The sequence below is a fragment of the Gopherus flavomarginatus genome, chromosome 11 (genome assembly GCF_025201925.1).
Source record: "Gopherus flavomarginatus isolate rGopFla2 chromosome 11, rGopFla2.mat.asm, whole genome shotgun sequence".
Taxonomy (NCBI): Eukaryota; Metazoa; Chordata; order Testudines; family Testudinidae; genus Gopherus; species Gopherus flavomarginatus.
The window spans coordinates 47597821-47610274 of record NC_066627.1 but is presented as its reverse complement, the minus strand read 5'-3'; the positions used below and the strand labels follow the sequence as shown (position 1 = coordinate 47610274).

Sequence of the window (12454 nt, the reverse complement as noted above, 5' to 3'; positions counted from 1 at the left end):
GGTGGAGTTAGACTGGCGTAGAACCAGTGTGCAGTCTTGCCAATGCCTGTGACTTTTTACTGGGGACTCATATTGACTTTTCTCAAAGCCTCAGCTCTTGGAGTCATGTGAACATATGAGACTCTCGACAGTCATTTAAAAAATAGTAAGTTTCTCGACCTTCTGGTTGTAGAGAAAAGGTTGAAAATGTAACCTGGGTCTGTTCCAAAGTTTCAAAAACCAGAAGGCAAATAAGAAGCAGCTCGTGTTTTATTCTTTGGCTTAAAAATCCCACTCATGAGTCTGGGGAGCATCCGACTATCATTTTGTGAATGCTTAGGGCTGCACAGAGTATGGGTGAGCGGAGCAACAGGTGTTTGTAATGCAAGGGATGAATAGTTCACCCAGGTGCGCTCCACACCAGACTGAGGGTGTTGTGTGGCTGTCTGGATGGAGTCCAGAGCCACCTCATCCCTCTCTGCACTGGTTGGCAACCCTTGAGGGGAGCTGAGGGAATGCATCCTAAATCTCCAGAGAGAAGGTAAAAGGGATGCTTCACCTAGTAACCAGAGAGGCATTTTCCGATTGCCACGCTGTACAGTAACTCCTCACTTAACATTGTCGTTATGTTCCTGAAAAAATGTGACTTTGAGTGGAACGATGTTAAGCAAATCCAATTTCCCCATAAGAATTAATGTAAAAAGGAGGGAGTTAGGTTCCAGGGAAATTTTTTTCACCAGACAAAACTAATATATATATACACACACACACACAGTATAAGTTTTGAACAAACAATTTAATACTGTACACAGCAATGATGATTATGAATCTTGATTGAGGTGGTGAAGCCAGAGGATGGGATATTTCCCAGGGACTGCCTTACTGCTAAATGATGAACTAGCACTCGGCTGAGCCCTCAAGAGTTAACACGTTGTTAACATAGCCTCACACTCTACAAGGCAGCACAAATGGAGGGAGAGGAAAGAGAGGCACACACCCTGTGTGTGAGAGAGAGAGAGATGTGCATTGCCCCTTTAAGTACGCTGACCCCACTCTAAGTACATTGCCTTTAAAAAAAAATCAGGAAGTTGAGACAGCAGCTACAGCCAGCAAGCTGCCTCCCTCCTGAGCCCTGTCCTGTCCCCACTCGGCCCTATGGAGATGGGGTAATCTGGGGGCAGGAGCATGGGGGAGGAGGACACCCTGACATTAGCTCTCCTTGTCCCTGCTCCCCTGCTCAGCAAGCAGGAGGCTCGGGGAGCAGCTCCAAGGCAGGAGCAGCACATGGCCGTGTGGGGAGGGACAACTGAACTGCTGGCAATTGGCAGCCTGCTGGGCGGCTGCAGCACAGGGAACTCAGGGGAGCAGGGAGCTGATGGGATGGGGGCGCTGCTGGTCCACCCTGGTTCCAAGCCCCCACCAGCTAGCTGCAACAGGCTGCTCTTCCTGCAAGCAGTGGACAAAGCAGGCAGCTGCCAAACGACATTAGAAGGGAGCATTGCACAACTTTAAACGAGCATGTTCCCTAATTAATCAGCAATGTAACAATGAGACAACGTTAACCAGGACGACTTTAAGTGAGGAGTTGCTGTATATAGCTCTGCAATGCACAAACACATCACAGCGTCTCTGCTTCTGAAAGCTCGAGCGGAGCCCCACAGCAAGTTGTGTACTGGCTTTGGTAGGATACTCTGATACACCACTGATGTGTGGAGCATAGAGAGAAGAATGCACTGCAGTGCCCATGTTTTCTCCGTGTTAGTGACATGCACTAGAACAGGCTGATGAACCTACTAAGATGCACCTGGTTTCCCAATGGGTGCCCGAATTTTGCAGGGTTTAGCCAAGATCCCATGCATCTACCCAAGGTTCCTTCCAAAGGTTCCCGGCTGTTTCCATGAATCTGGGACCAGTTTTGACTCTCTAAGAATGCCCCAAGCCAGGCAAGGTTTGTTTAATTTGGTTTCCATTGCAAGCATGTTGCACTTCTCAAAACTGGGCTGAGTAGGTGCTGTAAATTAGGGAGCTACAAATCCTTGCTGTCTCACTTGTTCTCTCCACTTTCCCCTGCAAGGCTTCATTGCTTATGTAGATCCAGACAAAGATTTAGAAGAGCTAGTGAGATTGGGAGGAAAAGTGGAGCCATGATGCCACAGCAAAACAGAAGTGTTTTTTTTGGCACTATGCAGTATGTTGTGTGATCACAGGGTATGTATTTCTATAAAATAGAGAGGAGCCCAAGCTGTGAAGTTGGGGTTAAGGTCTGAACTTCTTCGAAGTCTTTTGGAGGTGCCAAGATCCAGGGTTTGAAAATGAGCCCAGGCCGGGAGGAAAACACATCTTGTGGTGATGCATACTGCTCTTAAGGGAACACAAGGAGAACCTCGCCCTACACGATAGATGACCTAAGGCAGCACAAAGCAGAGATGGGGAAATTAGTCCTATGAGTTGCAGATAAGAATCTGGCTATTATGCAGTTCCCCCATCCATGGTCTAGCAATGGTGCTAAGTACCCACAAGAGCCACTGATTTCATTTGGAATTGTGTGAGCTCAGCACCTCTCCAAATCAGTCCTTAAATGGTTTGGGTAACATGTCAGATCATTTCTCAGTTGGCAATTCTGTACATCACAGAATCTCTATGCCATTTGGCAATTAACTTCGTCAGCTCAGCACTTCCTGCTTCCCCAGGGAGACGTGTGCTATAAAAATCAACCCAGCCTTAGTCCATTTTGAACTAGAAACTCAATGCAGGTTTCATGGAGTTCTCTGCACAGCTTTTCAGCACGCTTGGTTCACTGCAGCCTAGACCTATGGGCTTATTCTAAGTTTGTTTTTTTTTGTTTTTTGTTTTTTTTCCTGAAATGCTGAATGAAATAAAAATACCTTCTTTTACAGGGGAAGTTTTACTGTTTAACTTTCAGGGACATCTCAGGGAACTGGATTAGCTGATGAATTCCTGGGTGAAATTTATTCTGTATTTTATTTAACAAAAACACCCCCAAAACATTTCTATGGCCATGGTTCAAAATACTGTAGGCCAAATTCTGCCCTTGGCTATGCATGCACAACACTCCCTGTTAAAACGCTTCAGGTAGGGGCACAGCAGTGGGTTGGACCATGATGGAATAATGCTGGGCTTTTTAAAAAATAAGGGGGAGTCCATCTGATTTAAAAGGAACTTGATAGAGATCAGCGCTGCTGCGAAGTGGGAGGAAGGTCATAAAGCACAGACATTGAATCTGATTCCAACTCACCCTAGCCTCAGACAATCTCTGGAGCTCATAGTTCTGCAGACTGCAAACAGCTGCCTCTCTGGGAAATTTGCTAGGTGTAGGAGGAACCTCCTTCCACACCTTGCAACTGTAACCATGTGAGTTGTGATTCTGCTGAATCCAGGGTTTGGGGGTGAGGGACGGTGCAAGCTGCTGCCCTCTGGGGAGTATGCATATCAGCAGTAGGGATACAGGAAATCCGATGAATGTGTTAACAAGGTTATCCCTGCTAACTAAATTCAGGACAAGGAGATGGCTGGAGTGTAGTGAACTCATTGTGACAAGCAGCTCTCCAACAAAACCTTTCTGGCTGTCAGTGTGTCTGTGTTTTCCTAACACACATGGCCCCGTTCCCTTCCCTGCTACTGTTAGATCACATGGCATGGCCAAGAGTATAAGGAGGTGAAGATAGAGTCACCTGTACGTGTCAATAACTGGCCAGTGGATGGGAATAGTGGCATCAGGTGGTCAGATTGACCCAGGCAGTTGCCTAGGGTGACAGCTGTGTCATTTCTACCCTACAACTTGGACACATGTGAACAAAGCAGGCCCGTTGGGAGTGGGAGCTATGCTTTTTTCCTCCTTAAGGACGTCTGACTCATAAGTCTCAGGCTTTTGCAAACCCCTCAAGCCACGTATAGGGGTTGCAAAGACATCTTGAGTCTATGAACCTTTTTTTTTCTGTAATTTAAGCCCATTTTCCCCAAGAGTGATTGTTAGTTTAAAACGTGTATTTGTGGTTTAAAGGGAAATCTGAGTCAGGTGGAGGAGGACACACAGCTCCTCTGAGATAGGCTGAGACATTTGGGTGCCCTGTATATGGTGTATGACCGGCATTTAGTTTTCATTTAACTTTTGCCTTTGTTTTTATATATCCATCCCTTTCCCTCCACTGTCCCACTGTGTTTTTTCCACTTGCTGTGCCATCTCTCTTTCTTTGCTCCTCTTTTCATAGAATCATAGCACTGGAAGGGACCTCAAGAGGTCATCTAGTCCAGTCCTCTGCACTCATGGCAGGACAAAGTATTATCTAGACCATCCCTGACAGGTGTTTGTCTAACCTGCTCTTAAAAATCTCCAGTGATGGAGATTCTATAGCCTCCCTCACCAATTTATTCCAGTGCATCACTACCTTGACAGTTAGGAAGTTTTTGCTGCAATTTAAGCCCATTGCTCCTTGTCCTATCCTCAGGACAATTTTTCTCCCTCCTCCTTGTAACAAACTTTTACGTACTTGAAAATCGTTATAATGTCGTCCCTCAGTCTTTTCTCTTTTCCAGACTAAACAAACCCAAACTTTTCAATTTTCTCTCATAGGTCATGTTTTTTAGAACTTTAATCATTTTTGTCACTCTTCTGTCGATTCTCTCCAATTTGTCCACATCCTTCCTGAAATGTGGCACCCAGACCTGGACACAATACTCCAGTTGAGGCATAATCAGCATGGAGTAGAGTGGAAAAATTACTTCTTGTGTCTTGCTTACAACACTCCTACGAATACATCCCAGAATGATGTTCACTTTTTTTACAACAGCATTACACTGTTGACTCTTATTTAGCTTGTGATCCACTATGACCCCCAGATCCCTTTCCACAGTACTCCTTCCTAGGCAGTCATTGCCCATTTTGTATGTGTGCTACTGATTGTTCCTTCCTAAGTAGAATACTTTGCATTTGTCCCTATTGAATTTCATCCTATTTATTTCAGACCACTTCTCCAGTTTGTCCAGATCATTTTGAATTTTAATCCTATCCTTCAAAGCACTTGCAACCCCTCCCAGCTTGGTATCATCTGCAAACTTTATAAGTGTACTCTTTATGCCATTATCTAAATCATTGATGAAGATATTGAACAGAAACTGACCCAGAACTGATCCCTGTGGGACCACTTGTTATGCCCTTCCAGCATGACTGTGAACCACTGATAACTACTCTCTGGGAATGGTTTTCCAACCAGTTTTGCACCCACCCTATAGTAGCTCTATCTAGGTTGCATTTCCCTAGTTTGTTTATGAGAAGATCTTGTGAGACAGTATCAAAAGCTTTATTACAGTTAAGATATACCACGTCTGCAGCTCCCCCCCCCAAACCACAAGGCTTGTTACCCTGTCAAAGAAAGCTATCAGGTTGGTTTGACACAACATGTTTTTGATAAATCCATGCTGACTGTCACTTATCACCTTATTATCGTCTAGGTGTTTGCAAATTGACTGCTTAATCATTAGCTCCATTATCTTTCTGGGTACAGAAGTTAAGCTGGCTGGTCTGTAATTCCCCGTTGTCCTTATTTCCTTTTTTATAGATGGGCACTAGATTTCCCCTTTTTCAGTCTGGCTTCCATGACTTTTCAAAGATAATTGCTAAGGGCTCAGATATTTCCTCAGTATTCTAATATCCAGTATTCCAAACTCAGTTGGGACTTCTAGGGGCTACTGTAATAATCAGGAAAGAGTCCTGTGGCACTTTATAGACTAACAGACATATTTGAGCATATTGGATGTATCCGATGAAGTGGGTATTCACCCACGAAAGCTCATGCTCCAAAACGTCTGTTAGTCTATAAGGTGCTACAGGACTCTTTCCTGCTTTTACAGATCCAGACTAACAGGGCTACCCCTCTGATACTATAATAATCAGGGTGACTTTCAGAGACACAAATGGGAATTAGATGACCAACTCCCATTGACTTTCAGTAGAGGATTGGCACCAACTGCCCCCGATGTCACTTAAACTCTCCTCCAATAATAGACATAACCAAGCCTAGAAAACATGGAAACACACCGTGGCAATAGCAAATGCAACATATCCCATTAGCTCTTCCCGAGGCTGTAAACACCTAGAGACGATTGAACTCAAGTATGGAGTGGAGGGCTTCTCCACGTGGCACATTTCCTCCTTTTAATCTGCAGGTTTCTTCTTTTGTAATTCCTCTTACATTGGTGGGAGATAAATGGAGCAAGGCTTGGAAAACGGGCAGTAAATTATTCAGCATGAAATACCATAGGGAATCACAGTTAAAGATTCAAGGGGAAGGATAGTAGCAGAATTGCCCAAAGCAACCACAGTTTGCCAAGGTGAGCTGTAACGTTCAGGGCCCTGAGGCCAAAATCTGGGGGCATCCCTTCTGATCTGATTGTGACAAGGTATAACTTAATACAGGGAAAGGAAGGCAGCCTAATAAACTGATGCTGCAGCTTGCACATAGGAGCAGATCCTCAGTTGGCGTGAAGAGGCGTAGATCCATCAATTTCAATGGAGCAATTTCAATTTACACCAGTTGGAGTCATGGCCCACAGAATCTATGGGTATATCTACACTTCAGGCTGGATATGGGAATTGAACTAAAGCTGCAATCGGGTTAGTGCGCTAAAAACAGAGTAGTGGAGGGCTGGCTGCCCTGCATACATACCTAGCGTCTCGGACTCTACATACTGGGTACAATTAGCCCCTCCCACAACTCATCCTGCTGCAACTATGCTCTGGTTTTAGCGCTCTGGCATGATTGGAGCTAGTGCAGGAATGTCTCCATGAGCTGGAATTTATGTCTCCATGAGCTGAAATTGATATTTCCAGCTCAAAGTGTAGCCATACCCTATATTCAAAGTTAGAATAGATGAAGGAAAAACATCCAAGAAATTGCCCCTCTTACTCAGGTTTCAGGTATCCCCTGATATTTTTCCAAGTTAAAATGCATATAATAGTAATAACTAGTTCTTACCTAGCACTTTTCATCCATAGAACTTTAAGGAAAAGAAGTAGCAATACCCATTTAACAGATAAGAGAAGTGAGGTACCCACAGTCATGTAGCAGAGCCAGGCATAGAACGGAGATCAAGTGCATCCCAGTGCCATCCATGGGGCTACCTGCTTTTCTTTAGAAAGCTCTCAGACCTTCGAGTTCAGAAACCAAGGGTGTGCGAAGCCCAGATGTAATGGAACATGGTAAAATGCCTTTTATTAATTTCTTTGTATTGGGGAAGGGCAGACGAAGGGTTATTTCACTGGGTATATAACAGCATTACAAAAAAATGTTGCTGCTGTCAACAAACGGAAAAGGAGGTTGAATTGTGCTGTTTGTGGTCTAGTGCCCTTTGTCCATTTGATCTTTGCTTTTATATCAGGATCTTTGATACTGGGTGTTCTGGAATAATTACACACTCCCATTTCCCAGTGGACTTGAGGCTTCCAATAGTATGTTTCAATCACTGCTTTCCTGCCCAGTCCAGCGTCGGCTATGATATCACTCTGGATGGCATTACAAGTGCAGGTTATGACTCCAATAGTAGCAGCTCTTGCAGCTCATGACTGAAAAGAACTGGTAATGACTGGTCCAGGACTGGACTAGCAAAGCAATAGCAGGTCCCGACTGAGGTTTCGTGGCAGGGTTGTGAAGCGGGCCTGAGCCAGGGATGGAATATTATGGGTGCTGCAGGCCCGAACTGGGACATATGGCACGGCACAGCCATGTGTGGGGAAGGTTTACATGGAGCTGTGCTGTCCCCGCCTCTAGTCAATGCTGTGAGTCCCTCATAAGAACCAAATCCACTCTAAAATGGGGGTGAAACAAGGAGAAAGCAAAGGGACTAAGCTAAATGGAAATGGGGGGGGGGCAAATGGTGGCCAGCACTGGTGGACTGGGCTGGTGAATGGGGAGAAGCCTCATGAAGCCCCCTCCTGCTCGAGTGCTAACATGCAGGGGACATCGATGTACCAGCCTGAGTAAAGCTGGGGGGAACCTCAGCTTGGGTAGGGGTGAGACCAATGGGTCCTCCTGGGGAAGTGGCAGAGCAGGGGGCAGGGCCATGGTTCAGGTATTGAGGCCCCCCCAATTCTAGGAGTGCAGTGCCTCTGGGTGAGCGGGTATGTCAGCAGGGTGCGGGGCTGGGGTTCCCTTTTTCCAGCATGCCTGCAAGTGCCAGGAGGCTGATGCTAGGTGGGTGTAAGGTGACCAGATGTCCCGATTTTACAGGGACAGTCCCAATTTTGGGGGCTTTTTCTTCTATAGGCACCTATTACCCCCCAGCCCCGTCCCGATTTTTTTATACATGCTATCTGGTCGCCCTAGATGGGTGTGGGAAGATCTCTTTCTTCTAAAGGTGATGCAGGAGTCAATAGTAAGTCCGGTCCTCCCTTATTCAAGCAGGAGGCTGTCAGCCAGCCTCCCATCAGCTAGTGGGCTCGGTCCTCCCTCGCTCCAAAGTGGCTGCGTCTGCAGGAGCCTTCCCTTTGAAAGCCCTGGTTTTGTATTTTTAGCGTGGGTTGGTTTAATGACCCGCTCCCGAAGTGCTGGTCTTGTAAAAGACAGTTGTCATGGAAACCTGGGGTGAGAATAGGGACGCCACATGGCTCTTTGCATTGTCCAGCGGATGGGCTCGTTCTCTGCTCGGATGTGTGAATGTTTGTGAAGGATTAAAATTCAACGGGATCCATGTCAGTGGGGAAAGGGATTGGCAGAAGGAGCTCAAAGACCATAGAGAGGAAATCAGAGGTTCAGCCATACCACAGACCCTTTGGTGTGTTTTGTCAGCAGCCCCACCCTGGAAGGCATCATTACGTTTCCCAGCCTGATGTGGGAAGTACCATTTCCCATCCTTAACGTTGGTTTGCACAGGTGGAATTCACCACTGAAGAGATGAGTAGAAGCAGAGTGCTCTTTACCTAGGTTATAAACTCTGAGGCAGGGACCATCTTTTTGTTCTGTGTTTTGTACAGCACCTGGCACAATGGGCTCCTGTTCCTGACTGAGGTCTCCAGGTGTGACTGCAATAGAAATAATAGTACATCTAATTCCGCAGCTAGTCTTCTCTAATTGCTACGAATGGGTGAACCTCAAATGCTCAGTTTTGAGTTTGAGTTTAAATATGCCAAATTTTCCCTCAAGAGCCTCTGGCCTGCGAGACGGGGCTGACCTCTCATGAGACTGGTTTATCTCCTGTGCTTTCTAGCAGAGTTGGTTGAAAACTTCTGAATTTGAATCACCCCACGCCCACTACAAATCAGGGTCATTTTTTTCACCAAACCTTTGGCGAAAAATGTGCTTATTTTCAGACCTGCCCTACTTTTGATCACTTGAAATGCTGTGAGAATGTTCCCCTGGAGTTGTGTGGACTGGTCCCAGCTTGGAAGCTACAGCAGAACGGTACCAAAAATCCCCCCCAAAATCCTGGAAACATAAAGGCTGAATTTCAGAACAGTCAAAGTATAGTCCAAGTTTGGCTCCAGGCTCAGGGCTGGGAGGTCTTATATTTCTGGACCTGATGGACCATCCTTAGGACCATATCTTGATGTCCTTACTCAATCTTCATTCGTGCCAAACTCCCTTTGACATCAATGAGCATTTTACCGGATTAAGAAGTTAGGGCTGATCTCCCAGGGGTTTCATTGTGGAAAGGGATGGCGGACTCTAGGCCAGCAAATCTCCATGAGGACCCCCTTGCAGAACATCTCCCTCCACTGCCCTGATAGGGGAGGAGTTGCCCCTATGCTATAAGAGAAGGCCCCAGGGCCCACCCACAAACCCAGTAGCTCTTCCTGTATCCTTAGAAACCAAGGCCATCTGCCTGGATGCTCTGTGCCTCTGTACTAGCCCTGGCATGCATCAAGGCTGCCACTCCAGCACTGCCGGTGACCCCCCCCTGGTGTTGGCTCCCAGTTGTGGTGGGCTCGATGGCAAGGATCAGACATTCCCAGGCAGTATAATCTCTTCTGACCAAGCTCTACAAGGCTACATGTATCCACCCGATCTCCACCCTCTCCCCTGGCACTAACACCAGGCCCACCAAGGTCTCTGTGGATTCAGAAGGTGGAGGGACTGAGCCATGCTAGGCCACCCCCCTCCCTCCATGCAGGTTGGGGACGATCCTTGTGTACCGGGGTTGCTCCATGATTGGACTGATCTCGCCCTGAGGGGCCAAGTCTTAGCAATTAACCATAATGCTTTGGAGGAGGATAAATGCTCGATCAAAACTTTTTATGAATGCGAGACCAGTGACAGCAACAAACCCAACAAGAAACCTTCAAGTTAAGAGGTGGGCCTAATGTATACAATGAAACATGTCACCAGGGAATAGCAGCATGTAAAACACCATTTCCAACATCCTCTTTGCCCAGCAACCCAACACAAGGAAAATTATTTGTTGGTGGTAAACATAAATTGTTTTTTTCCTGTCTTTGTGCCTGGGCAGCGAAATGCTGAGGCAATTGTAGTAGGCTGGTTTACAGTTGTCTAGCTGTTTGTTGGTTCTCTCTCTCTACCATGTGTCAAGCTGTAGTCACAGGGAAGGAAATTCTGCTTTGCCAGTTCTGGGATGTCATTCCCACTGTCGAGTGCCAAGAGGATGCAGGTAGTGTCTTGGTGCTAGAAGCCAGTAGCATGTAAGCCCTTAAGGGGAGGAGCCATCTTTATGTTCTAGAAAAGTACAGCACCAAGCACATTGGGGTCCCAGTCCAGTGACTGGGCTCCAAGGCGCTACCACCATACAAATAATAACTACAGTTCCTCTTTCTCAGTCCTGATGGCTCTGCTGAAGTGGCATGGCCAGTGGCCACAGGACTGGTTTTGTTTCCTGACACTGTATTTCTCTTAACCCTTCAGAAAATGAGTTCCGGGGCGAGCTGCTGAATCAAAGGTGGACGCGTGGAGAAAAGCTCAGCAGTTGTGAGACAGCAAAAAGCCTACACAGCAGACACATCAAGGTGAGCAGGCAGGGCAACCTTGCCAGAGCCTAGCAGCAAAGCAGCCTAGAAGTCCTATTCCCCTTGCTTTGTGGGACTGTAGACGGCACCATTAGAGAATCGTATTACCTGACCTTCCCTGCAGCATAAAAAGATGAAACACACACACCCTGCACAAAGGCCCATGCACTGTTTTAGGCTCTATGGAGGCTGTGGGTTCTGCTGGTGCAGACAGAACCCAAAGTGAATTGTCTCCGAAGCAGAAATTAGCAGAAGTGCCGACCCATCATGAACCCCAGACACCAGGTATAAAAGGAGAGAAGCCTTCCAGCTGTAAAATTTGGATCCAGATCCATGTCTGGAATTTTTTCAATCCTTTCCTTCCCCACGACCCATCGTTTGGGTATGCTTGGGTCTGGAGATCTGGGTAAGGCCCATCTCTGATTAAAAAGGCTCTTTCTCTAAGACACAGGCTCATTGGAAGAAGCCCCTTGTACACCAGGTGAAACCTCAAAGCTTTAGAAGGAGATAAATGGGTCATTCATTCATGAACCCAGCCTGTTAGAGGTATGAGGGAGAGGAAAGCAACTCTGATGTTCTCAACACAGCAGCTCTTTTAGGGAAAAGCGTCGCAGCTGTGACCCTGTGAAACAGTGTCAAAACTCATGGCAGATTCAAAAGCTTTAATTCAACATAAAACTGAGCTGCTCACTATACAAATGACACTTCCTGCTTTCTCTTTGGCCCTACCAAGAATTGTCTTGATAACAAAACATCATCATGTGATGGACTATCAGTCCATTCGAATAGCTGAGAAATCACCCTGTAACTGATGTTCATTTATTTCTCCCAGATCGAAAATTAAACCTATCTGCAGAAAAACCTTCTCTGCTTAGCAAATTGTGAGCTAATGGCAAGTGCTGTCCGGAATGCTCATGCCCTGAGAAAGCAGAGTAAGCAGACGTTGCTATATTTAAAACGAGTTCATTATGACTTTGATACTGGACCTGCCAGATAAGCACTTTCTTTGGATTTAATAAGATTGTGGTGTGTGACTAAAACAAGGATTAAAAAAAATATTCCTAATAATACTTATCATTCAGCATTTGCAAAGCAAATATTCACTGATTGTCACAACACCCTAGTTGTGGTGTGTTGTTTATCTCCATTTTGCCAACGGGGAAAACGAGGTGGAAAGGTGAAGGGATTTGCCCATGGCCACAGGATAAGTCTTAGCACTGGGATTAGGACTCAGGAGTTTGACTGAGGACTGACAACTGGTAGATATTTTAAAAATACAACCCCACAACTTCAAAGGTTCACAGGCAGGTCAGGAAGTGGTCATCATAGGGTTAATGGGTTTACCCAGAGTATTATGGAACAGAGTCATTTCACTTCCTGCTTAATCATTTGTGGGGGTTGAGCACCCCTCTTCCCATCCTTCCTGTGATGCAGTAAACTAAAACTGAAAGTTTGCAGCCTCCTGAGAGGGGACTTATTTTTTGTTGCATGGAGCAGTCCCTTTGA

General features: G+C 46.1%; 1 protein-coding gene across 6 annotated transcripts in view; it reads left to right on the top strand.

Annotated features, from left to right (window-relative positions):
- The window catches only part of MYT1 (myelin transcription factor 1), a 111561-nt gene that overhangs the window by 28605 nt on the left and 70502 nt on the right, over nucleotides 1-12454 (top strand). For 5 of the 6 annotated variants that reach the window (XM_050918718.1, XM_050918716.1, XM_050918717.1 and 2 more), the window contains exon 2: nucleotides 10848-10948. The exons of the other annotated variant lie outside the window; for it this stretch is intronic. The gene's annotated coding sequence lies outside the window, so the exon portion shown is untranslated. The remainder of the gene's footprint in view (nucleotides 1-10847; nucleotides 10949-12454) is intronic. 6 annotated transcript variants of the gene reach the window in all.